Source organism: Pleurodeles waltl, chromosome 7 (genome assembly GCF_031143425.1).
Source record: "Pleurodeles waltl isolate 20211129_DDA chromosome 7, aPleWal1.hap1.20221129, whole genome shotgun sequence".
Lineage (NCBI taxonomy): Eukaryota > Metazoa > Chordata > Amphibia > Caudata > Salamandridae > Pleurodeles > Pleurodeles waltl.
Genome location: NC_090446.1, coordinates 825,389,960 through 825,415,385, shown reverse-complemented (window position 1 = coordinate 825,415,385; position 25,426 = coordinate 825,389,960).

Here is a 25,426-nt window from a genome sequence, read left to right as displayed (position 1 = left end):
TGGATATACATGACATACTCCAAAATGATGTTTTTTTCAAAGTGTGTTTATTGAAGTGCTAACATATATGGGGAAAGTGCAATGGGCTGGGGTGATGATGGAGGAAAGTCCAGGGAACTGTTCCAGTCTATTTGTAGCACAGGTGCATTGTCCATGGGGACATAGAAATGGGAGCAATGGCAATTCAAGGTGGACAGGGTGACAGAGTGGGACAAAAGGGTGACAATCAGAAGAGTTTCATTTCCTGGCGGGACAACTGTCTCTGGCTTCTGTCTGGATCTCAGGGAATGTTTGTGGGGGGGTTCACCTTCTGCATGGGGCTGGGTGCTGGCCGGGTGCCTGTTGGTCCTGTGGCGGGGCCTCCTATCCAATAGTGGCAGCTAAGGTGGAAGGCTGTTCAGATGTCTGGCTAGTGGCAGGGGCCCGCTAGTGTGAGACTGCCTCCCTCATAATGTTGGCCATGTCTGCCAGCCCCCCAGCAATGGAGATCAGGGTGTTGTTAATGGCCTGCAAGTCCTCCCTGATCCCCTGGAACTATCCCTCCTTCAGCCGCCTGTTCTCCTGCACATTGTCCAGGATCTGGCCCATCGTATCCTGAGAATGTTGATGTGCTCCCAAGATCTCTGCGAGAGCCTCCTGGAGAGTCAGTTCCCTGGGCCTGTCCTCTCCCTGGCACACAGCAGTCCTCCTAGTCTTTCTGTTGGTCTGTGCCTCTATCCCCTGAACCGTGTGCCCACTGCCACTGACCCCAGGTCCCTGATTGCCTTGGGGGCGAGGTGTGCTCTGGGGTCCCTGTAGAGGTGGACACACTGCTAATTGACGTGTCCTGGGGACAGAGGTATGGGTAAACTGGGTAGGTGCTGTGGTGGTGTTTCCTGATGGGGGAGGCTTTGTGGTGGTGTGTGACTGGGCCTGGGTAACCGGCAGTCCAGTGGTCCCTGATGGGCCAGGTAGGTCATCCAGATCCTGAAGGCTAGAGTTGCTCTCATCACTGTGAGCCTCTTCAGTTGGGGGACTGGATAGTGTTGGCACCTCCTCTCCACTGGCATTGGGTACATGTGGGGATGTAAATGATGTGCTATGGTTTCTGTGTCTGACATATTGTACATCTGTGGCTTCCCCTCTTTGGTTGGATTTGCCCTGGCACCTTTCCTTGTGTATGTTAGTGTATGGTGGGATTGTTAGTTCTCTATGGTGTGCATCCTTCAGTGATGATTGTCCATGTATGGATGTGAGGGGTGTCCATGCATTGGTACAGCATGCAGGGCTTGGCATTGGGATGAGTGAGATGTGATGGTGGGGTGTGTGGGCAGTGGTAGAGTGATGGGAGTGAGGGTGAGGGTATGTGATGGCATGCAGATAGAGGGGTGATAAAAGTAGAGAGTTGACTTACCAGAGCCAAGTCCTCCTTCGACTCCGGCCAGGCCCTCAGGATGCATATATTGCCAAGACTTGCTCCTTCCATGTTGTGAGTTGTAGGGGAAGAGACGGGGTGTCGACCACCAGTCCTCTGTACAACAAGGTGGTATCTTCCTGCAATGGAACGCACCTTTCCCCGTAGGTCATTCCACCTCTTCCTGATGTCATCCCTAGTTCTTGGGTGCTGTCCCACGGCGTTGCCCCTGTCCACGATTCTCCACCATGGCTCCATCTTCCTAGCTATTGATATCTGCTGCACCTGTGCTCCAAATAGCAGTGGCTCTACCCTGACAATTTCCTCCACCACAACCCTTAGCTCCTCCTCTGTGAAACAGGGGTGCCTTTGTTGTGCCATGGGTGTTGTGTGTGATATGTAGTGCATATGTGGAATATAGGTGTGAATAGTGTGTTGCTCTAGTTGTGTCAGTGGTCTTGGTGTCAATCTCCTGGCAATAACTGTTGTTAAAGTGGCTTAACACCACCTTGTAAATATGGTGCTGTGGTTAGCGCCACAGAAGCATCAAAAAAAGTGACGCTCCTGTAGCGCTAGGGGTCTATAAATACGGCCCCTGTATGTCATATTAGTTCCTGGCTCTAAAAGAAACTAACTTTGAATTTTCTTGTGAGTGAGCACAAAGCTTTCATTCACTGTGAAGCTAGCCTGTGGCTAAAGTGTGCGCCCCATTGATCCATTCAGCATGCAGCAGTGTGTGTACGGAAAATATGAATGACATAATAACAGGCCAACAGATGAAGAAGTCTGGCAGAAAGTAGGAGTGGGTAGAGCTTATGGAGATTTACTCCATGGAATTCCACGGAGCGACATGAAAACTCGGTGAGATTCTGGGGAGTTCTGCAAACAGGCAGAATCAGGCAGAAATCAGCAAGCCATGTGAAAGAAAAAACTCCTCTGAGCAGCATTTTGTGTAATTTTGCCACAACTGTACCTTACAACTGTAACACAGAATGGACAAAATTCTGCTAACTACGCCAGCAGAGCAGAATTTACTGCCCACCCCTAGCTGAAAGCCCATATAGGTAAAACTAATTTGATAGAAATTGGGATTCCGGATGACAGAGGTATGCAAAAACCCTGATCAAGCAGACACCACAATCCTAGTCAGCATAAGTCATAAAACACACCCTAAATTAAGCTGTGCTTGGCCCCGAGTAGTCAGGCATAACTTAAGAGGCAATGTGTAAAGTATTTGTGCAACACTTCAAGGAGTAAAACAGTGAAAACACCATACAAAAAGGTACCACACCTGATTAGAACAATATAGCTTAAATGTATAAATACAACAAGACCAAAATGACAAAAATCCAATACGTAGAACTGGAGTTATGAATTTTTAAAAATAAACCGTAAAAAGCTCTTAGAAGCAAAAAGTGCCAATTGGGGTTGCACCAGACCAGGCCAAAGTCAAAAGTTCAGGCTGATTGTGATGGAGCATTGGCTGGCTATAGCAATGTTGCACTGTTCCTCACTCAGTCGAGGAGATGCGTCGAAGTTCCCCATGCAGGTGTGGTGATGTATCGCAGCCGAGATGCAATGCAGCTCAGGTGGAGGAGCTAGCCATGTTGACTTTGAAGCAATGCACCAATTCCTGATAAGTGCAGTGGCAGCAATGTGGCATTCAAAGTCATCATTGAGGCTGTCGTCAACTGGGAAGCAGGAGCCTTGTGCCTAAGCTGAATTACTGGTTCAGAAAGCAATGCACTGGTTTTATCGAAGCAATGGTGAGATGCACCGGTTCGGTTCATGCAAGGGTGGAGATGCTGTGGTTCTGTTGGAGCAGCAGCTGAAGAACTACTTCCAAGGGCCCAGGACTGGGGTGGCATCAATTGGTAGGTCAAAGTCAAAACTTGCAGAGTCCAGTTGGGTTGATTGAGAGTTTTTTTTGTCCATGACATTTCAGATCAGGAGACCACTTGGCTAGCCCTCGGAGTCACTCTGGGTTCTGAGTTGGAGAGATGTAGGTCCAGTCCTTCTCACTTAAGGCAGCAACAGCTAGGCAGCAGTTCTTCCTGAGCAGGAGCCCAGCAGAGTAACAGTCCTTGTAGCAGCACAGCAAGCCTCCCTCCTGGCAGAGTATCCTATGGTCCAGAATTGTACTGAGTGGTAGGGTCTGAGGTCCAGTTCTTATGCTCAGTGGTGCCTTTGAAGTAGGGGAGACTTCAAAAAAGTTTTTGAAGTGCACAGAGGTCCTCTCTTCCTGCCCTGTCTCAAGACTCACTACAGGGGGTATACAGTCCTTTGTGTGGGGACAGGACACAATGTATTCAGATGTAAGTTTGAGACTGTAGCCAGCTCCTCCTGCCCATCCTGTCAGGGTGACCCATCACAGCTTTCTAAAAGTGGCATTTTCAAACTTTTAACAATAAATCTGACTTTACATTAATGAAGGTTTATCATTACATTTTAACAGATACTAATCATGACAGAGCCACCTTCTTTCAATCAGGAATTACACCTTTTTAAATGTAATAAGTGATAGAAATGGAGGTCTCTATTCGGCAGGGGTTTGCACCTAGTGTAAGTAGGGACAAACACTCTAGTCAGGGTAAGTCAGGTACACAAAAAGATAACCTGTGCTCACCATTGGTAGTTTGGCACAGGGCACTCAGGCTTATGTAAAGTGGCAATGTATAAAGTATTTGTGCAAGACACACACACATTAACACAATGAAAAAAACAAAAAAAGACTCCACACCAAGTTAGAAGAATAGGCAATAATTTTATAAATAAATCAAGACCAAAGCAACACAAATCTAATAAGTAGAAACTGAGTTATTAATTTTTAAAGAATAAAAAGAGTTCTGTGCTTAGAAGCAATATGTGCCAATGGGATTTATCTGGTTGCGCTGGAATGGGTAAAAGTAAACAGTTCAGGCTGAACTCGATGGAGCACAGACAGGGGACAAGAGCTAAGCAGGCCCGGTTAACAGAGTATATTGATACTGGTTGCATCAGTGAGATGCGGGGTGCAGATGAGCAATGCATTGAGTGGTGCATCGATGTTGGGCTCTCAGTCGAGGTGAGGAATTGATTTTCTTGTTGCAGTGGTGGTGATACGTCGGTTCCCAAGGCGAAGCACCAAGCTGAAATGTGTTGGTTCCGAAGTGTGATGCACTGGGTTTCTCTCTAAGCTGCTGCAACGGTGATGCACAGTTCTGAGCATTAGGCTCTCAAGGTGGTACATTAGTGCCAAGAGCGATGCACAAGTCCTACTCCTGCAACAGGGCTGATGCTCAGGCTCTGCTCCAAACAGACTGGAGATGCATCGATTTCTCTGGTATAAGGATCTAGGTAAGCTTCCAGTGAACCAGGCACAGGAGCAGGGATAGAGAGTGAGACTTTGATATCCCTGAGTTTCAAGCAACAGGAGGCAAGCCAGCAGAGTCCAGGTCTCCCTCAGCAGGGTCTGAGAGCAGTATGCAGCAGGGCAGCAGGATAGCACAACAGAAAAGCAGTACTTGAGGTCAGCAGTCCAGCAGAGTAACAGTTCTTTATAGTTCTTTATTTAAAAGTTCCTCTGGCAGAGTCCAGTTGCATGTCCAGAAGTGTCTAATTTGGTGGGGTCATAGACCCAGTACACGCCCTACCTTTTACTTACACAGCACCCTGCCATATGGGCTACCTGAGGCCTACCTTAGGGGTGACCTATGTGTAATAAAAGAGGAGTTTAAGGCTTGGCAATGGGTTTTGAATGCCAAGTCGAAGTGGCAGTAACACAGCACACACAGCCTCTGCAGTGGAAGGCCTCAGACAACATTAAAGGGCTACTTGTGAGTGTGGCACAATCAGTGCTGCAGGCCACTAGTAGCATTTAATTTACAGGCCCTGAATATATGGTATACAACTTTAAAAGAGACCTACAAGTAAATTAAATATGCTAATTGTGTATATGCCAGCATTACCACGTTTAGGGGAGACACATATGCAGTTTCGCGTTGATCAGCAGTCCTGAGTCCAAGAAAAAGATTCAGCAAAAAGATGAGGCAAGTAGGCAAAAACTTTGGGGGAAGACCACCATAAGGCTTACAGGTCTAACAATAAGACATCCCCAATGTGAACCTATGAGAGGGGTTGGCCTCACAGTAGTGAAAAATGAATGTGGGAGTTTTTAACTACCAAGACATGTAGAACTGAATGGCACATGTCCTGCCTTTCTTGCATCCTGCCCTAAGAGCTTCCTAGGACCTACCCTAAGGGTGACATATTTAAGAAAAGGGGAGTTTAAGGACTGTCAATGAGTTTTAAATGCCAAGTTGCCATAGCAGTTTGACATGGCTACTTATGTGAGTGGCACAATTCAGTGCTACAGGCCCACTAGTAGCATTTAATTTACAGGCCCTGGGCACATGTAGTGCACTTTACTAGGGACTATTAAGTAAATGAAACATGCCAATTAGGTATATTCGAATCAAACCATGTTTAGGGGAGTGAGTACAAACACCTTAGCACTGGATGGCAGTGGTGAAGTGCTAAGGTTAACAAAAAAGAATTTAGCAAAATTGGAGGCAAGCAGGCAAAACGTTTGGTGGAAGACCACCCTAAGGCTGAGACGTCTAACAACAGTACATACATACTTTTAGTAAAATCAAAAGGCCGTGGTTTAATTCAAACATAAAAATATAACCATATACCCCTTTGCTTCTCCTTGTATTCAGTTAACGTTTCAACTGCGAGTTCTATGCTGTGCTCTACTCCATACTCTCTCTCCATTGAGGTTCCCAACTTGTCCACTGTGTGTACAATGTTGAAGCACAGATGACTATTCAACATGTTATCGTATTAAATTATGTAACTAGAACATGATTTGTATACTGAGGAACTGCGTGGTTACAAGAATGCTGGCGGTTGCTACAATTCAACAAAATATGGCTGTTATCACAGCTCAGATCTTAGAAACTTCCTTTGTGTTCTACCTCTTTTGGTTTGCACTTCTTGTCTCTGTGATCTGAGCACTAATGAGAGTTTCCCTACTTAGGAATTCAGTGCAGAATAGAAGTTTTTTTTCTTTTTTCCTTTTGCATAATGTCTGCTTTGAAGTCAGGCAGTCCAAGGAAGTGATTGATCTCAACCAAGTTCATAACTTTTTCAAAGTACTGCGAATCTCATTAAATGTTAATTAACCCTTTGAGCTCCTTCTATGATGTAGAGATGAGGGAACATCAAAGATCTGTATGTTCAAGCAGTCGCCAAGCGATTTGAACGTACCTTTTCTTATTAAAGATATCCAAGTTGCAATATACTGCAGCTCTCTTTACCTCTGTTGGCAACTTGTTCTATTATTGTCAAATACAAAGCCCAGGTTATTACTCTCCTAAGGGTGAAACAATTTTCTAATGATTTTGGATCTGTAGAAAGTCCCTTTATGGCTCTAGTAAGTAAAATATGGAATCACATGTATTCCTTCTTAAAAGTATGAAAAGAAAAGTCGATGAATATGAGCTGGCTTCTGAATGAATGCATTACCAAAGGTTATCTTATGTAATATCACCTTAAAGCTGGCCTTTAGAAGCTGTACAAGCATATTTTGGAAACAAAGGTGAAGGACGGCATAGAAGCTTGACTACCATATATGGCTTTAACTGTGATTTGGAACATCACGACGAAAAATCAACAATTTCAAAGGTAAGGACACTGGCGGAACCTAGGAGAACTCAATCCCTGCTTACATTGTTGACCTCTAGGAACGAGTTGCTCTTTGAGGTCATGTGCATTTGGTGTGTTTAGCAGCAAAATCTGCTTGTTATTTGGAAGTTGTTTATGCAACCCCATACATTCTAACTCAGCAGAGTTGTATTTTATCTGGTCCCATAAATATTCGTTCATACACCGGCCCACTTGTAATGTAAGCCATAGAGTCGGCAATGCCTATCCTAAGTTAAAATAGTACCAGCCACAGAGCACTGATATGGTGAAGAATACCCGGACTAACATCTACATAAAAGTATGTTTATTCATATTAAGCATTTACCAACATAGCTATGGGAAGAATGATTTATACGTGCTAGTTTTTCATTGCTGCTGCATCATGACGTGTGGTCTAATTGCATGCATGCAGTGTACGAACTATTATTTACTTGAGCATTCTCACAAGAAGTATCACCCTCTTCATCCTTGATAATTTTTGGCATATATGACCTCTTGAAAGTATACAAGGAAAACGGTGGGAATATGGTGTCTGCCACCAAACTCCTAAATGTCTTCTGTGCAGCAAAAGGAGTTACCGAACAGATTCCGATTAAACGGGCAACTCGTAGCAAGGGCCTAAGAAATGTTCCACTACACTGGGGTAGTGCTATGGCTCTACAGCTCTTACTTCAATATAAAATAACCCAGGGATTGGAAAAGAGGCAGTTGCTTGGTCTCATGTTTCTTTTCCTTTTTAATCAACTGATGAAAATACTTACTAGAAGACTCAAAGCATAAAAAAGATCTTGCATGAAGAAGCAATGCAAATGAAAGCACCCAGCTGGATGGGTTTAATTTTTAAAGTTGGTAAAGTGGGTTACCTTCTGCATCTGGATTTTTAATGTTAGAGAAGTGTCATTCATAGAGTCCTTGTCAGGGTGAACCACAAAAAGTCACTAAATTAACCTGTGCTTTACCCTCTGGACATTGGCAAAAAAGAACTCAGGCTTATCTTAGAGGCAATGTTGAAACTATTTTTGCAGCACACAAACAGTAACAAAGTGAAACACAACACAAATAAAATCCCACATCGATTTAGAAAGATAGAGTAAAATGTAATAGATAATTTAATACCAAAACGACAAAACAGCAATTAGTAGAACCAGAGATATGAAACTTCAAATGTTTTGAAGAAAAATAGCACTTAGAAGCAACAAGTGCCATTTGCAGTTATCTGGGCACAATGGACTGGGCCCAAGTCACAAAGTCAGCCCAACCACAATGGAGCATGAGCCAGATACAGGACTGAATTCAGTCTTTTGTTAATAGTGCCCATTCTGCCAGAGATGGCCCATCCTACCAACATCCGTACTCTTTGTGTGTGGCTGTCTGGGAGATATACACAAAGTCCAATTGCCAACTACATCTAGTCATGTGATCCAGGATACAGGATGAAGGTACCAAATGGTTTGGTGAAGGATAGGTTAGCTTTCTAAATGTAGCATTTTCAGAATTGTGACTTAAAATACAATTTTAACATTAAAGTGATTTTTTAAATTACAATTCCTCAGACCCCAAACATGACTTTCCCAGCTGCTCCCAATCGGAAGTTACCACTTATTGCTTATTATTTATTGAATCACTTATTAAATGTAATAAAGTAACCCAATATTACCCTAGGAAGAGTTAGACCCTGCAGTAGTGAAAAACAAATGTATGTGTTTGTCACTACCAGGACATGTAAAACTAAAAAGTACATGTCCCACTTTCTAAATACACTGCACCCTGCTGCATGGCATGTTTAGGGCCTAGCAAGAGGCCATATGTATCAAAAAGGATGGTTATGTCTTGCAAAAAATGTATTTTAAAACTGCACACATAGGTTGCAATGATAGGCAAGAGACATGTTTGAAAGACTACGTAAGTGGGTGGCATAATGGGTGCTACAGTCTCATTAGTAGCATTTAATTTACAGGCCCTGGGCACATGTACCACTTTAGTAGGGACTTATAAGTAACTAAAATGTGCCAAATGAGTGTGAGCCAATTTCACTGTGTTTAAGGGAGCATCTGCAAGCACTGTAGTGCTGGTTAACAGTGGCAAAGTGCACAGAGTCCTAAATGCCAAGACAAATTATGGGTTCAGAAAGTAGGAGGGTGAAGGTGAAACATTTGGGGGGAGCTCACCCTTAGGCTGACAGGTCTAACATCTCCTATCCTCCACCCTATTATTTCATTTCTATTGTGACATTGACAAAGTTGGATGATACTATGAGCATCTTCATTTGGTGGGCCATTCTACTTTAAAGTAGAGTCCATCCATGTTTCAGCTATTTCTTTGCCTGAAATAAGCTTTAAATGCGAGATACTGCCTGCACTATGACCCAGATTGAAAATATAGACATACAGTGTAGTCTAATCCAGCATTCTGTCAAGATATGTACAATGGATGCCAATTGATCCATATGAAAACAGCATTAGAAGAATTCCTCAAATTCACTTATTCCAGTATCATTGTAATTATCTATTGAAGACCAGATCAACGATGTGTGTCCATGATAAGGTCACAACCAATCATACAGAGCGAACAAAGATGAGCAGAACTGACTTGAAGGGATCTGAGACAGAAGGGCTCCATCAAGTTATAGAAACATTGACTGCAGAGAGAGGTAAATCACAATCCCTCTTTGTTAGAAATGGGGTTTTTGGTTGGCAGTCAGGTTGCCCTCTGTCCAAGCAAGAACCCTCACTCTAGTCAGGGTAAGTCACACACAATCCAAAATCAGCCTGTGCTCACCCTCCGGTAGCTTGGCACGAGCAGTCAGGCTTAACTTAGAAGGCAATGTGTAAAGCATTTGTGCAATAAATCATACAACACCATAGTATAACACCACAAAAATACACCACACAGTGTTTAGAAAAATATAGAATTTTTATCTGGGTAATTGTAGGTCAAAACGATCAAAGTTGCAATACGAATTTGTAAAGATATCACTGAAAAGTGATATTAAGAGTCTTTAAGTCTTTAAAAAGCGATAAAGTGTCTTTCAAGCACAGAGTACCTGGTTTCTGGTGGGAAATCTCCTCCGAGGGCCACAGGAGAAGAGATGCGTGGAAAAAGGGGTGTGTGCGTCGATTTCCGCTCAGCACACACAGACTTGCGTCGTTCTTTTCCACGCGGGGAAGTCGGGCGTCGTTTTCCGGCGCGCAGACAGTCTCTTTTTGTGGATCGCGAGGATTACCAGATGTCCCGGGTCTGTGCGTGGATTCTCCTGCTTATTTTCCGGCTGCGCGTCGTTCTGCGGGGCTGCGCGTCGAAGTTTCGATCTCACGGTAGGCGTCGCGTCGATTTCTCCTTGGAAGTCGGGCGGCGTTGTCCTTGCGAGGCCGTGCGTCGAAATTTTGGTCTCACGGCAGGCGTCGCGTCGATTTCTCCTTGGAAGTCGGGCGGCGTTGTCCTTGCGAGGCCGTGCGTCAAAGTTTCGCACTCACGGTAGGCGTCGCGTCGATTTCTCCTTGGAAGTCGGGCGGCTTTGTCCTTGCGAGGTTGTGCGTCGAAGTCTCGATTGTCCCGAGGGCGTCGCGTTGATCAGCGTCGGTGTGCGGCGTTTTTCTCGCCGCGAAACAAGCTGTGCGTCGAAATTTTCGGCGCACGGAGCGTCCACGTGAAAGGAAGAAGTCTTTTTGGTCCTGAGACTTCAAGGAACAGGAGGCAAGCTCTATCCAAGCCCTTGGAGAGCACTTTCACAGCCAGACAAGAGTTCAGCAAGGCAGCAGGGCAACAGCAAGACAGCAGTCCTTTGTAGAAAGCAGACAGGTGAGTCCTTTGAGCAGCCAGGCAGTTCTTCTTGGCAGGATGTAGTTTCTGGTTCCGGTTTCTTCTCCAGCAAGTGTCTGATGAGGTAGGGCAGAGGCCCTGTTTTATACTAAGTTGTGCCTTTGAAGTGGGGGTGACTTCAAAGAGTCTCTAAGAAATGCACCACGTTCCCTTTCAGCTCAATCCTGTCTGCCAGAGTCCCAGTAGGGGGTGTGGCAGTCCTTTGTGTGAGGGCAGGCCCTCCACCCTCCCAGCCCAGGAAGACCCATTCAAAATGCAGATGTATGCAAGTGAGGCTGAGTACCCTGTGTTTGGGGTGTGTCTGAGTGAATGCACAAGGAGCTGTCAACTAAACCTAGCCAGACGTGGATTGAAGGGCACAACAAGATTTTAGTGCAAAGAAATGCTCACTTTCTAAAAGTGGCATTTCTAGAATAGTAATATTAAATCCGACTTCACCAGTCAGCAGGATTTTGTATTACCATTCTGGCCATACTAAATATGACCTTCCTGCTCCTTTCAGATCAGCAGCTGCCACTTCAACAGTGCATGAGGGCAGCCCCAATGTTAGCCTATGAAGGGAGCAGGCCTCACAGTAGTGTAAAAACGAATTTAGGAGTTTTACACTACCAGGACATATAACTACACAGGTACATGTCCTGCCTTTTACCTACACAGCACCCTGCTCTAGGGGTTACCTAGGGCACACATTAGGGATGACTTATATGTAGAAAAAGGGGAGTTCTAGGCTTGGCAAGTACTTTTAAATGCCAAGTCGAAGTGGCAGTGAAACTGCACACACAGGCCTTGCAATGGCAGGCCTGAGACAAGGTTAAGGGACTACTGAGGTGGGTGGCACAACCAGTGCTGCATGCCCACTAGTAGCATTTAATCTACATGCCCTAGGCACATGTAGTGCACTCTAATAGGGACTTACAGGTAAATTAAATAGTCAATCATGGATAAACCAATCAATAGTACAATTTACACAGAGAGCATATGCACTTTAGCACTGGTTAGCAGTGGTAAAGTGCTCAGAGGTCAAAAGCCAACAACAACAGGTCAGAAAAAATAGGAGGAAGGAGGCAAAAAGTTTGGGGATGTCCCTGTCAAAAAGCCAGGTCCAACATGACCCCCCACCAGCCTAAAGCCAGGGGAGAACAATCACTATCCTGATGTACTTCCCTGTTTGAGGCGACAGAACAAGGACCCAGGCCCACAACAGCAGGGGCATGCTCCAGTTCTTCGCCTTCCTGACTCCAATTGGATCCCTCTGTCCATACTCTCAGGGCCCACTAAGCCCATCCATGGGGAACCTTTCTCCTTTCCTGCGGATCCCATCTGTGCAGCACCTAACCTTACATTGCTCACAGATGTATCCCAGGAGCAGGATAGTACCACCAGGACCAACACAGTGGTGTTGCCCATTCTATCCCCGGGGTGTGACACTTGTCCCCTCCCCAGGGATAACTCTGTCCACCCGGACAGCAAGCCACTGTGGTTACTGACAGTTGTCAGGGATGAGAGCCAGGCCCCAGGCCTCTCAAAGCTCTCCCACCACTGTGGCTGTGGAGAGTGGGGGGTGGTAGCCCCAGGTGCTGGGCACCCTTTAACCACTCTCCCTTCCACCAGGTCAGGGATGACAGCCTGAACCTGGTCCTCCCCTCTGGGGCTCTGTACCCTCCCTCCTGGAGCGGTACCCCCAGAGTCCACCATGGTCAGGGTGCTTATAGAAGTCGCCCTGTACCATTCCTCCACCAGTGCAGGGCTGTTAACCTGCAACTGGCCCTCCAACCTGGGGTCTGTACCTTCAGGTTGGACTAGGGCCCGGGGTGAGGCTTCCCTCCCCCTGCCCTCCCTTCTGGGGTCCAGCACCCTCCAACTAGGAGTGGCCTCCTCAGAAGACAATAGGGTAGGGGCACTGTTATCAGTAGCCCCTCTCTCCAGGTCCGGGGGGACACCCTGAATCTGGTCTTCCAGCCCAGGGTCTGTACCCTCAGACTGGACCACTGCCTGGCAAACCAGGACTTTCTGGGAGGCACACCTACCCCCCACCAGGTCAGAGTTTAACCTCTGCACCTGACCATTCAACTCAGAGTCGCCACCCTGAAGTTGAACAATTGCCTGGCACGCCAGGACTTCCTGGAGGGCACACTGACCCTCCACCAGGTCAGAGTTTAACCTCTGCACCTGACCATTCAACTCAGAGTCACCACCCTGAAGTTGAACAATTGCCTGGCACACCAGGACTTCCTGGAGGGCACACTGACCCTCCACCAGGTCAGAGTTTAACCTCTGCACCTGACCATTCAACTCAGAGTCACCACCCTGAAGTTGAACAATTGCCTGGCGCACCAGGACTTTCTGGGAGGCACACCTACCTCCCACCAGGTCAGAGTTTAACCTCTGAGCCTGGTTCCCCAACCCAGAGTCAACACCCTGAGGTTGGACAATTGCCTGGCACAGCAGGGCTTCTTGGGAGGCACACCTACCTCCCACCAGGTCAGAGTTTAACCTCTGAACCTGGGTATCCAACCCAGAGTCAGCACTCTGAGGTTGAACAATTGCCTGGCACGCCAGGACTTTCTGGAGGGCACACTGACCCTCCACCAGGTCAGAGTTTAACCTCTGAACTGGGCCATTCAACTCAGAGTTACCACCCTGAAGTAGAACAATCGCCTGGCATGCCAGGACTTCCTGGAGGGCACACTGACCCTCCACCAGGTCAGAGTTTAACCTCTGAACCTGGTTCTCCAACCTAGGGTCACCATCCTGAGGTTGGACAACTGCCTGGTACACCAGGGCTTTCTGGGGGGCACACCTACCCCCCACCAGGTCAGAGGTTAACCTCTGAACCTGGATATCCAACCCAGAGTCACCACCCTGAGGTTGAACCATTGCCTGGCAGGCCAGGACTTTCAGGGAGGCACACCTACCTCCCACCAGGTCAGAGTTTAACCTCTGAGCCTGGTTCTCCAACCCAGGGTCACCACCCTGAGGTTGAACCATTGCCTGGTATACCAGGACTTTCTGGGGGGCACACCTACCCCCCCCCAGGTCAGAGTTTGACCTCTGAACCGGGTTAGCCAACCCAGAGTCACCACCCTGAGGTTGGGCAATTGCCTGGCACCCCAGGACTTTCTGGGAGGCACACCTACCTCCCACCAGGTCAGAGTTTAACCTCTGAACCTGGCCATCCAACCCAGAGTCAACACCCTGAGGTTGGACAACTGCCTGGCACGCCAGGACTTTCTGGGGGGCACACCTACCCCCCACCAGGTCAGAGTTTGACCTCTTCACCTGGTAAGCCAACCCAGAGTCACCACCCTGAGGTTGAGCCATTGCCTGGCATTCCAGGACTTTCTGGGGGGCACATCTACCCCCCACCAGGTCAAAGTTTAACCTCTGAACCCGGTTATCCAACCCAGAGTCACCACCCTGAGGTTGAATCTTTGCCTGGCATGCCAGGACTTCCTGGGGGGCACTCTCACCCCCCACAAGGGACACGCCGTCCCCAAGGGCCACACAAGAGTCTGGTTGGCGCAGGTCTCCCGACCTCTGCCCATCCGGCAGAGTCTGGGTTTCCCCCAAACCAGAAACGGTCTCACCTGGGTCATTCCTGGGGGGCTCTGCTCTCAGAGCTGACCCCTGACTTTCAAGATCCTCCACTGGGGTCTGCCACCCCCTCTCAACCCTATGTCTGGACTTCTGCACCCCCTCACTAGGAGTGGTACTGCCAGACACCAGAACTGTTGGGATGCTGTCTACAGTCATCCCCCCAAGTTCTTCTGACACTGCGGGGCTTCCCTCAAAAGGTGGCCCTACGGTACAGGTTAGGCTCTGAGACCTACCTGGGACACTACAATCCTCTCCCACCTCACTTGGTCGGGAACCACCTAGACCACTCCCTTCAGGAGCACCCCCAAATGCCTCTTCAGACTCTCTGGTACTCACCCAAAAGTCTGCCTCCACTGTAAGTTCCCTGGGGTCAGAGAACTCACACTCCACCTGGTGTTGGCGTAGCTCTGGAAAATAAGGACCAGACATATGCTCTCCAGCAATTACATCACTCTGCCCTTCACATATATTAACCACAGTACCCTTCACCCATCCACCTAGTAACTCAGCCTTGGAAAAGCACTCTACATCACCCTCTTGAGACTGGTGAGACAGTTTCTGTCTGTCCCTGACACTCAACCCAAACTCTTCCGGGATGTCTCTACACTCTATATCCAGGACGTCCACCAGGGGGGAACCCTTTTCTCTGTCACTCTCTGCTAGAGTCAGTAAAGTGTCCCTCCCCCCAGTAGGAATATGACTCCCTGTGCCAGTTCCCCAATTCTTCTCAGGGACCCTGTGCATAACGGGAACTACCTCATACCCTTGAACTGCCTGGGGTGTGTCAACTCCCTTCTTCAAGTTGGGCACCACATCTCTGGGCTTGTGCCCTTCTTCAGCAGTACTAGATGCAAGATTTTTGCTGCCACCATCTGAACTGGACTCAGCCCTTCCGGCCTCCAGTTTCAGCTCTTTACAGCTCAGCTCTTGAGCTGCAATCTTTTCTTCTTCCAGGGCTAAGAGACTTGCTGCCTCAGCCTTTTCAAGAAACTCATCTAGCTCTTCCATCCACCGTGCTTGAGCCATGAGCCATTCTTTTTTCACTGGGTCTCTTTCCTCATCTGAGTCGTCTTCCTCCTCATGTGAGTAGTCCTCCTCCTCCTCTGAGGGGTACTTAGTCATTTGGTTTCTTGCTGCCTCTCTCTCTGCCCATCTGTCTTCCTCCCAGACTATGTAGGCATGTAGCATCTCTGCTTTAGTAGATCTCTTTGCTACAGGAAGGCCACATTCTCTGCAAAGCTTCCTTAGGTCAGCCTTAGTGAGGTGGTCAGTAGGCAAAAAGAATAAGTAGGTAAGCGATCCCATTCTGATAGGATCTTACCAGCAAAAACCAAAATCCAAAGTCCAAAATATCAATAGTATATCCAGGAGGACATCAGAGACCAAAAGTCAAAAGAGATGAAAAATCAAGTTGACCTTCAACTGTGGGTAGGTAGTGAAATACTTAGCTACTGTATGTCACTGCACAAACACAAGTCCTATCCTCACCGCTGATCACCAATGTTAGAAATGGGGTTTTTGGTTGGCAGTCAGGTTGCCCTCTGTCCAAGCAAGAACCCTCACTCTAGTCAGGGTAAGTCACACACAATCCAAAATCAGCCTGTGCTCACCCTCCGGTAGCTTGGCACGAGCAGTCAGGCTTAACTTAGAAGGCAATGTGTTAAGCATTTGTGCAATAAATCATACAACACCATAGTATAACACCACAAAAATACACCACACAGTGTTTAGAAAAATATAGAATTTTTATCTGGGTAATTGTAGGTCAAAACGATCAAAGTTGCAATACGAATTTGTAAAGATATCACTGAAAAGTGATATTAAGAGTCTTTAAGTCTTTAAAAAGCGATAAAGTGTCTTTCAAGCACAGAGTACCTGGTTTCTGGTGGGAAATCTCCTCCGAGGGCCACAGGAGAAGAGATGCGTGGAAAAAGGGGTGTGTGCGTCGATTTCCGCTCAGCACACACAGACTTGCGTCGTTCTTTTCCACGCGGGGAAGTCGGGCGTCGTTTTCCGGCGCGCAGACAGTCTCTTTTTGTGGATCGCGAGGATTACCAGATGTCCCGGGTCTGTGCGTGGATTCTCCTGCTTATTTTCCGGCTGCGCGTCGTTCTGCGGGGCTGCGCGTCGAAGTTTCGATCTCACGGTAGGCGTCGCGTTGATTTCTCCTTGGAAGTCGGGCGGCGTTGTCCTTGCGAGGCCGTGCGTCAAAGTTTCGCACTCACGGTAGGCGTCGCGTCGATTTCTCCTTGGAAGTCGGGCGGCTTTGTCCTTGCGAGGTTGTGCGTCGAAGTCTCGATTGTCCCGAGGGCGTCGCGTTGATCAGCGTCGGTGTGCGGCGTTTTTCTCGCCGCGAAACAAGCTGTGCGTCGAAATTTTCGGCGCACGGAGCGTCCACGTGAAAGGAAGAAGTCTTTTTGGTCCTGAGACTTCAAGGAACAGGAGGCAAGCTCTATCCAAGCTCTTGGAGAGCACTTTCACAGCCAGACAAGAGTTCAGCAAGGCAGCAGGGCAACAGCAAGACAGCAGTCCTTTGTAGAAAGCAGACAGGTGAGTCCTTTGAGCAGCCAGGCAGTTCTTCTTGGCAGGATGTAGTTTCTGGTTCCGGTTTCTTCTCCAGCAAGTGTCTGATGAGGTAGGGCAGAGGCCCTGTTTTATACTAAGTTGTGCCTTTGAAGTGGGGGTGACTTCAAAGAGTCTCTAAGAAATGCACCACGTTCCCTTTCAGCTCAATCCTGTCTGCCAGAGTCCCAGTAGGGGGTGTGGCAGTCCTTTGTGTGAGGGCAGGCCCTCCACCCTCCCAGCCCAGGAAGACCCATTCAAAATGCAGATGTATGCAAGTGAGGCTGAGTACCCTGTGTTTGGGGTGTGTCTGAGTGAATGCACAAGGAGCTGTCAACTAAACCTAGCCAGACGTGGATTGAAGGGCACAACAAGATTTTAGTGCAAAGAAATGCTCACTTTCTAAAAGTGGCATTTCTAGAATAGTAATATTAAATCTGACTTCACCAGTCAGCAGGATTTTGTATTACCATTCTGGCCATACTAAATATGACCTTCCTGCTCCTTTCAGATCAGCAGCTGCCACTTCAACAGTGCATGAGGGCAGCCCCAATGTTAGCCTATGAAGGGAGCAGGCCTCACAGTAGTGTAAAAACGAATTTAGGAGTTTTACACTACCAGGACATATAACTACACAGGTACATGTCCTGCCTTTTACCTACACAGCACCCTGCTCTAGGGGTTACCTAGGGCACACATTAGGGATGACTTATATGTAGAAAAAGGGGAGTTCTAGGCTTGGCAAGTACTTTTAAATGCCAAGTCGAAGTGGCAGTGAAACTGCACACACAGGCCTTGCAATGGCAGGCCTGAGACAAGGTTAAGGGACTACTGAGGTGGGTGGCACAACCAGTGCTGCAGGCCCACTAGTAGCATTTAATCTACATGCCCTAGGCACATGTAGTGCACTCTAATAGGGACTTACAGGTAAATTAAATAGTCAATCATGGATAAACCAATCAATAGTACAATTTACACAGAGAGCATATGCACTTTAGCACTGGTTAGCAGTGGTAAAGTGCTCAGAGGTCAAAAGCCAACAACAACAGGTCAGAAAAAATAGGAGGAAGGAGGCAAAAAGTTTGGGGATGTCCCTGTCAAAAAGCCAGGTCCAACACTCTTGAAAACCACCCACATGATGGAGAGTAACCTTGTCATTATTGTTACCAGAGAGGTGAATAGATTTGGTCGTTAGTTTAATGTGGAATTGTGTATGCTTGGTTAACATCTTGTTCCTTATATGCTACTGGTTTAAACTCTATAATAAATAAAAATACAATATCTATTGCCATTATATGTCCTATATTTGGGTGACCTTATGCTCATCAGACTTGAGTGTACATTTATACCTCTGTAATGATATACTGAACAAGATGCCTTCTACCCCTTCCAACTTCCTGCTTGGAAATAAGGGGGCTCACCCACTGCACCTGTTTTCCATGTGGCCTTTGCAGAACCCAGAATACTTAAACAGGAGCACAATATTTCCCTAGCTATTGCACCTTGAAGCAACCGTTGGAAGATCCTATACAACAACAGCATGTAGGAAGATGCTGGATAGGGGTTGGTGAAGGTGTTGGCACAGAGTATGTCCTGTTAGAGAGATGATGAAGCTAGTTACTGGGGGTGGTCTTTCAAGAGTAAGGGCCTGAATAGGATTTCAGCGGATGGTTTGAACCACCTGCTGAACTTCCGATGGGGAGATAGTCACCACATTGCCCACCGGACCCATTACGAGTTTTGTACTGGGCTGGCGGGTGCAAACCAAGGTTTTCACCCATCAGACTGGCAGGAAACAGGTGACAGCATTGTCGCTGGCTCGCAATCGAGCCGCTGGCAATGCTGCTGCTGCAGGGTGCACCAGCACTTTCTCTTCTTGAGATGGTGCTGGGCAGTGGGACTCCTGCACTGCCCATTCCAAGTGCACGGGCAGTGCAGGCCCCCCCTGTATACCCCTGCACCTGTTCTCTGCCAGCTGTTTCATGAAAAGGCTGTCAGAGAATGAGGCCAAAATCAGTAGGACTGAGCTGCATGCAGTTGGAGATTGTTCTTGTGGAAGAAGGAATGCCTTCCTACACAAAAACTATCTTAAATGGTGATTTGCTCCTTCTATGTGTGCTGCAAAACTCAGTACACATAGAAAGATCAAAAAGCAAGGAGAAATGAAAGCATTTCTCCTTGTTGTGCCACTCTAACACTCGGGTTAGATTTTGGCGCTGCCTCACGTTTACGAATAGTCGTAATTCTGAGGCAGTGTCAAAATGCAATGGGTGTTGCTGTGGCACGCCCACATCAACACCCATTGCATGCCCCTTCCATGCAAAGTGCTGCGTGTGAAAAGGCCATATTTACAAGGTGGTGTTAAGCCACAAAAGGTGGCTTAATACCACCTTGTAAATACTGTGCAGTGTTTGGAAAAGCCATTATGTAGCTAGACTACTAGTGTTGACAATTTTCTACTACATACCTTAAGATAGCTTCCCAGCGCATACAAAGTCCAGGAACTGGCCTTGGGCCTGTAGTGGCACCCTGCTCGTGCAGGGGTACCTTCACTCTTAGAAATATACACCCTTCCCTTGGGCTGAAGGGCCTATCAGAGTGGTGGCTTATAATGTCTAAATGCAGTGCCCAGGTTTGGTGGTGAAAGGGTGCATTCACTATTTCGCACTGGCTGCAATGGCAGGCCTGCACACACAGTTTGCATGGGCTCCCATGGGTGGTACAATGCATGCTGTAGCCCATGGAGGACCCCTGATGTACCAATGTCCTGGATGCCGAAGCACCATATACTAGGGGTGTACATGGGCACATCAGTATGCCAATTGTGGGTGTAAAAGGTTACCAAGCAACCATATTTAGGGCTGAGAGCACAGGCACTGATGCCCTGGTTAGCAGGATCCCAGTGCATTACAGTCCAAAACTTACTGGCACCATGCAAATAAAATGGGAGGTGCTACAACCAGAATCGAGCTTACAACACAATCCACTGCAAATCCATCTCCATTAGCCACACCTCTCAGGATGAAATCTAAAGTTTGGATTCTTTTTCATGCAACATTGCTGGCTTGAAAGAGAAAGTGGCTGACCTGGACTGGGGGGGGGGGCATTTATGGACTCATTTGATGTTTGTCTGCTTCAAGATATACAGATCAGGGTTCACAATTGTATTTCTCCTGCTTCATCCCAGGGCAGGGGCAGCCTGTGGGTAGCCTCATTACTTTGGTTAAAAATACATTAGCATGTATGATAAAGAGGCTCAAGCTATATACACCAGATATTCTAGGGTTCTCCCTTGATAGGCATGGGTCCAGCTTGTATATTTTCAATATATATAACAGGTTCAACGGAGCAAACAGTTTGTCTAATACTCTTACCATCATTGAGGAGACTATGGATGCGCTACCTTCTGAGGTTGTGATCGTGGTTGCAGGAGATTTTAATGTAACCCTTTTACCTTTTGGTCCCCTGTTTACTGATATAACAGCAGAAGAAGATGCATTCTGGGCTATTACCCAGCTGGATCTCAAACTGGTTAAAAGGTGGTCAACTGTGTCAAGCCAGTTGTTGATACCACCTCTGCCCCTGGGTCTACGAGCATGCAATGACAGGTCTAAATCTGACCACTGGTGTGCCCATACCTTTAAGAGGCAGATCTAAAAGAGTTGCACTGATTACATATATTTCTATCTCTTAAAATGTGTTCTTCTCCAGTGGACATAGTTGGTTGTTGCGTATCATGACAGTGACCATTAATGCATGCTACTCCTAAGATATCAAGTGAGCTGGGACTCTTGAATAATAGGTGAGCCCAAAGATACAAGTGTCCTGGCAGAGATATCTGGGCTGGCTGTGGATGTTCTGGAGAAGAAGGATAGCTGAAGTTTTGCCCTTCTCCAGACCTTATCCCAGGATCTTTACTCAGTCACCATGATCAGCTTCTCAAAGAACTTCAGGGACTATTAACCAATGATGGTGGTAAGGCAAGCAAGCTACTACCATTTAGCACATGGTTCAACAGTCATTGTAGATTGTCTAGAGTTAACCTGACCAGGACAATCAACGCGAGCAAAATAACTGAAATTTCCCTTGCTAGAAAGAAATTCAAATATGTCTTGTCCAGGGCCAAAAACTCTTGGGACGATCTAGGAGAAGCAGTCAGAGCAGGTGACTATAAACTCATACTGGCAAATGCCAGTAGACATGCCATCTTCAGTATTGACTTCCATCTCCAACCTGTGGTATGGGTTCAACATTTCAAGATGGCATATGCAGCTAAGGGTGCCAACACTATAGCAGCAGGGCTTCACCAACTGGGAATAATGAACGGTCAAGTTATTCTTGAGGAAATCAATGCAATTCACCCTTACAAAGCACCTAGCCCTCTCTCCATTTCAGGTGATTTGTATCTATTGTAACCTCTAGTCTTGGGTCCTTATTTCCATCTTCTATTTGAATCAACCCTATAAAGTGGCCCTCCTTGCAGCTCATTGCAAGAAACCGAGGATGCCCCCAAGTTTTAAAAAGTGCTGCAGAGATGACCCTAGTAATTATAGGCCAATTAGCTTAATTGATGTGTCATAGGAATTATTCTACCAGCTCATTTTTGGGGAACTGTCGGAGTGGGAACAAGCAAATGAAATACTTTCAGATTATTAGGTGAGTTTCAGAAAGAATACCAGCACAATAATGCTATGGCCCTGATTTATACTTTTTGGTGCAAACCTGCACTAATGCAGTTTGCACCAAAAAGTTTAGCACCGGCTTGCATTATTTCTGAGCACCAGCCTAGCACTATATTTATGCAATGGTGCAAGCCGCTGCAAAGGGTAGGCTAATGTAAAAATAATTATGTTAGCTGGGTGGGGCTGGCGGTATGGAAGAAGGGGGTTTTGCACCAAAAAATTACATTAGGCAGGTTAGAGTAAAAAAAAAAGACTCTAACCAGGCTAGCGTAATTTTTTGACGCAAAACTATCCATACCACATGACTCCTGTCTTAGAAAAGACAGGAGTCATGCCCACCACCCCAATGGCCAGCACAGGGGACCAAGGTCCCCTGGGCAAGGTCATTGCACCCAATGCCATGTAGAGGGCCCCATTTCAGGGATCCCAATGGCACTTTGGTAAAAAAAAGACTTACCTACACTTACCTGGGATGGGGTCCCCATCCTCCGCTGTCCTTCTGGTGTGGGTGGGGGTGTCCCTGGGGAGGGCAGCTGTGGGCTTATTTCATGGTGTTTACCATGGAAATAGGCCCACAGGTCCCCTAATGCCTGCCCTGACCCATGTGTTAAATAATGGTGCAACAAAAGCTTTGCACCATTATTTGACCCCCTCCTCCCCGTGTGTGATTTTAGCACGGGGATAAATATGGTGGTATGGCCATAGAGTAATTTTTTGCATGGGAACACCTACTTTGCATCTCATTGACGCAAAGTATGTTTCCACGTCCAAAAAATAACTTTAACTCCATAAATTTAGGGCTAAATGGGTCTAGCCCAAAAGTATAAATATGGAGTTAGTTCTGCACCACATTTGCGTTAAAAAAAAAAATAATGCAAATTTGGTGCAAAACAAGTATAAAATGCCCCTATGTTTCTGTAGAGTCTATTGGAAAACTGTAACACTGGTAATGACACACCTAAATAGGGTTTCCTCAAAATTTCTACCCTCTTATTTGCAGATGATACACTTTTAATATCCAGGATTCTGTGCGATCTACAGGCCATAGTAGATACATTTCTCTGAGTAATATAAAACAATGACAGCATTCCTTTTTAGGGTAAAGAATGTGAATAGTTGTCTTGGAGTCATAAATAAGGTTCTGATAACAAATGCAGGTGGGCCTCAATCTTGCATGGACACAATGAGGGCCAGTAGGTAACATGTCCAGATGTCTGGCCTGAGGGGCACGTGATCATTTTGTGTTGCTGTGTGTTCTGTGTTTCTGATTGAATAAGTTGGCCTAACTACATCTGGCACCTGACTTTATGGTGTTTGGGTATGCACGCACCCTCTGTCCATGTGTGTTTTATGGGGCTTATTTCTCTGGACCATTGTGGTGTCACTGGGCCTATCTGTAGGATTGATCTAAGATTCTTGTTTGCACATTTGTCTGACACCACCCCACCTGTGACCTGTCAATCAGTAAACTCAGGCCTAGGTCATAGAGTCTGCCTGACCACGTACTTCTGTGTTGGAATGATGTAGAGTTCATGATGGGTGAATTCAATATTGGTGTTGGGATTTTGTTCTTATATATGAACGTATCATTGTGTGTATTGACATATATTTTCCCAATATTAAAAGGGTTAAGCCTGGAAGCTGACTGATTCTTTTTTAGTCCTCAAACTTATTCCTGTTTATGAACCATTTCTCAATGTAATTTCTGGGTGCCTTGCAAAGTAACTCCTTTTTCAATGGATATACAGCATTTTGCATGGCCAAAGTTTCTGTTCAAGATGGGATGTAAAGAACTCTAGCTCTAGCAAGTGCCCATAATGAAGTTTAGAAGAGTAAACGCTTCATCATTTTTCTTTCTTTTGAAATGCATATGCGCAACCAAGTGGGAAATGACTTAAGCCATTATGTACGGTCTCTAGTTGGCAGAGGTATGCACCCTCTCCAAGCAGGAACCACAATCCTAGTCAGGGTAAGTCATATGTGTTGGAAAATGGGTTATTGGTAAGGGCAGGTAAGTACCTACACTTAGCAATAGGCCACTAACCTCCATCTAGGTCCAGTTGGGTTTCAGTAAATTAAACCTAGCTCAACACTTGGTGGCTTGGCAGCGACAAGCCTTAACTTAGGAGACAAAGCGTAAAGCATTCAAATATCACAAAACAGTAATTAAATAAAACAAAGGGAACAGTTTAAAAATTCTAAATCAATTTATATTTTTTAAAAATATTTTTATCTTTAAAATTACATCAAAACGAATAAAGTTGGATAAGGGGAACCGGAGATATGAATTTTTAAAGAATTAATGCTGTTTAGCGCATAGAAGCAACTAGCTCTCAAAGGGTTAACAAAGGTCACACTGAAAAGGAATAAAGTCCAGAGTTCAGGCCACCTACGAGGTAAGACTGTCACACTTACTTTCAGAAGTGTTTGATTCAGGAAAGTGGTCCACAGCCCCAGCCAAGGGTTCAGAGGTTCTGGTTTGCCTCTTGGGGTCTGGGACTACAACTCCCACAATGCACCTCTTCAACTTATGGAGTTGCTCCAAACATCTCCAAACTTCTGGATCTTCTTCCAGAAGTCCTTTTTGTGTCCTTGAAGTGTCCACAACTTGATCCAAGGTTCCAAAAGCTCTGAGTTCCTCCTTGGGAGTTGGGACTACAATTCCCAGAATGCACCTGGTCAGAATCCTCAAATGGCTACTGGACACTGGACATCTGGGCTGTGCTTGCAGGACTTGATGCAGGGGACTTTGGGCAGCTCCTTTGTACCTGTAGCAAACAGGAAGTCCCTTCTTGAAGCAGTAGAAGACAGGTAAAGTCCTTTTAGTGGTGAAGCCCAAGTGTGCAGTTGGTGTAGTCCTCCATAATGCAGTGTCCAGGTGCAGGTCAGGGGTCCAGCAGAGCAGTCCTTCTTCTCCTGTAGTTCTTCCTTTTTGGAATCTGATAGGGATCTGAGGTGTGGGTGCAGGTCTGCCAGTTTTAACCGTGTTCCTGGGTGAAAAACAGGGGGGTCCTGGTTCTCCAATCAGGGGCAGGGTCATTCCCCCTGTGATGACCAGTTCCTGGGAAGTGTGGCAAAAATCAATCCCAGGGAGCAACATTCCACAAAAATCCATAATGGCTGAATGTGATTTTTGGAGGTTACATCTGTCTGAGCCCACCCACTGGTGTAGCTAAAATCCTAAACACACCCGTCTCCTGCCCTTTCCTAATCTAATCAAGGGGGCACCTAATTATCTGGGTTTGCAGGATGTGAGGATGTTGCTAGGTTGCTCCAAATGTCCTTCTCTGCCTTTGAAGACCAGTTTGGCATCCCTCCCCCTTCCTCCTTCACCATCTGCTGAGGGGAGATCTCCTCCCCCAGGCACATCTCTTTGTGCTGAGCCAGGCCACTTCACACCTCATCAAGGCAGCCTGGCCAGGCTGCCAGAGGCTGGCCAATCAGAGCACAGCAGCACAAACACTACAGGGCAGAATTTGGAAACTTTTAAGGTAAAGTTTAAAACTCTTTACCTGAACAAGTTATATTAAATCCATGTATTATAACAATTAATTTGATACCAAATCTCTGGTATCTGTTACTTAAGGGGATTTTTTAAAATTAAAATAGAGTCTCCCCATTCTAGCTTAGGGAGGCTATTCACTACAAAGAGGGAAAACCAATGTGGCTGTTTTACCTCACCAGG